We start from the raw sequence: 2,827 nt of genomic DNA, 5'->3' as shown, positions 1-2,827 counted from the left end.
ATTCAAAAGACAAGTCTGAGAAAATAGGGTCTTCATATTATGTAACTAGAGAAAACCTTGTCCTTTTGCTTCTGCACTTTGTTTCCATCCTTAGCATTTTTATTTTGGCTTTTTGACTCATTTTATTCTATTTTTGGAGTTTTTATTTTATTTTCTTTTTCTTTTCTTTTCTTTGGATGGAAACTTCTTTTCTTTTTCTTTTCTGAAGCAACTAACTAATTTTTGTTTACACAGGTTTTTCTCTTCTCTTTTCTTCACTCATCCTATTTCTCAGACTTATCCAGATAGGTAGGTTGATTTTATTTTTTCTTTTGTTTTATTAGGTAAAGGATTTGTGGTTTGTAAAAAGGCTAATGAAAGGCTCAGTGGGGCGACTAGCGGATAATAAATTTCATATAGGTGTGAATTTCTGGCTATATCGATCCAAAGAGGGCCTAAAGTTTCGCTTAGATATGGTGTGGTGATCAAGCAAGTGGATGTGTGATTTCTCTACTCGGATTTGACTTCTCCCTTATGTCATCACTCATATATTTCACTCTTCTGAGGCTTTTAGGCTAGATACTCACAGGATATGTATTAAGTACTCTAACCTAGGTCTCAGAAAAATACTGCCAAGTACAATCAAAGATGCTCATTCAAGATGTTCGTGAAAAGATGTAATGACTATTACCTACGTATTAATCTATGTTTCAAAAATTAAATCCTAATTCAAGTACTCGTGAAATTTCTAGACTAATATCATCATGGAGAAGGGAACAATACTATTATCACTAAGTGCCTAGTATAAACAATATTTATGATTTTTAATTTTTTTATAAAGAAAAGTGCGTAATTTACATCCTAAAGTTGCCTAATTTTTGCAAATGTTTCTATCCCACCCCGAAATAATCAAATGTTTTGTCCTCAAAGTGTAAAGAGATCAGGAAAGAATTTACCATAGAAACGTGGCAAAAATTGGTAGTACCTGTAACAAAAATATTGTAAAGATGAAATGATAATATGAAGCACAATTAAACTGTTACATACTAACTAACACAAATTCTACTGGAGTAAACATGACAGGAAAAGGGTGGCAAAAAAATATGAAATGAAATATCAAAATACGCCACCCCCAAACAAAATTTGGAAACTTTTTTTAAGATTGAAATTTTTTGTGGCCTATACTCTAGAAAGGTGGTATGTTACAAAAAATTATATAGGTCTTTTTAAATCAGATTCCCTAGACTTAATGTGATATATATATATATATTAGCATGCAGTTTATCATATATCAATAATCTAAATAATTGTGGATCTTTTCATAAATAGTTAACACGGAATGCACCATCAAACAGAATCACGCACCAAGATTTTCTATGACGTGGCTTAGTGGAATAGGAAGGAATTCTGATGGATATAGAACCTAATCGAGCATACATTTTCTTCTTTTTCCTCCTACGAAAGGGATGCCAAGTGAATGATCGTGAGAAAGGGGATGGTTGTGGAAGATACATGGGATGTGGATAATTTTGAGAAGGAAGGAATGGAAAAAATGAAAAAGTGTCAGGTGGTTTGTCCTTGGGTGTTACTTCTTCACCAGATGGGTTTAGAAAGTCATGAAACATAGGAGAAACAAGAAGGTCAAGTACAAACTCAATGGTTCTTTGAAAAGGTAGAGGGCGAGGAACATTCGTGATGGAAGGTGAATGAGTGACATGAGGATGTGAGGTGGGTGAATGGTACTCAACTAGTGTTCTTAGTTCTATATCATCAAAGGCCTTGAGATATGCAAGGCATTCCTCACTAGGTGGGTAAGAAGAATCACTGGGATAAAGGGTGAAAAATTCTTCTTCCGTCATGGCGTCAAGAGATGAATGGATGTCAATAGGAGGGGACTCGCGAGGTGGCAAAGAAGGGTTGCAAAAGAGTTTAAGGAAATCTTCCTCGATGTTATCTACGTCTAGGGAGTAGAAATTGTGATCCTTGTCTTCTTCCATAAGAGGGGTATCTACTAGTGTGGGGACTAAAGCGTCAGCCGCACTAATGTGAGGTACAAAACTCTCAATGGTCTTCACTTCCCCTTCTACAGGCAAACCTAGTTGTCCCTGCTATTGTCTAAATATGTTAACTTCCACAAAAAGATTTCGGAAAGAAATAGTCATTGAGCCATCCCGACAATTGATTTGGGCATTGGCAGTTGCCAAGAAAGGGCCATTCTAAGATGATGGGAATGGAATCATGAGCAACTTCTGTGTCGAGAATAACAAAGTCGGCTGGATAGTAAAAATCCTGAACTTTAATGAGAATGTTTTTAATTACACCTTTGGGATACTTAATAGAACAATGAGCTAACTGCAAAGTCATTTTAGTTGGTTGAAGTGTTGTTAGACCTAGTTGTTTATATAAATAAAAAGGGAGTAAGTTAACACTCGCTCCTAGGTCTAATAAAGAAGTTGTTATAAAGGTATTACCTAAGGTGCATTGTATAGTAAGACGGCCAGGGTCCTTGTACTTAACAATTTCGTTATGTTCAGATAAAGAGGGATATTGTTCAGTTAAGAAGGCTTCATTGGGTATGTTGGTTTTCCTCTTCTTGGTGCACAACTCTTTTAGAAACTTAGCGTGTCTAGGTAGACTTTTTATAGCATCTAGAAAATGTAGGTTTATAGTCAGATTTTTAAACACCCCCAATCTCATCAAAATTCGCATCCATTTTAGACACAACTAGTTTATAGGGATATTGTGGTTTATCTCTATATTTAGCATAAGGTTCAGAAGTATTATTAGTCTTTGCATTATTTTTAGCCGTTTTCCATCTAGGTGTCCATATTGGAACCTCTACACGTGT

Source organism: Coptis chinensis, chromosome 8 (genome assembly GCF_015680905.1).
Source record: "Coptis chinensis isolate HL-2020 chromosome 8, ASM1568090v1, whole genome shotgun sequence".
In the NCBI taxonomy this organism is placed as follows: Eukaryota; Viridiplantae; Streptophyta; class Magnoliopsida; order Ranunculales; family Ranunculaceae; genus Coptis; species Coptis chinensis.
Note: the sequence above shows the minus strand (reverse complement) of the source record.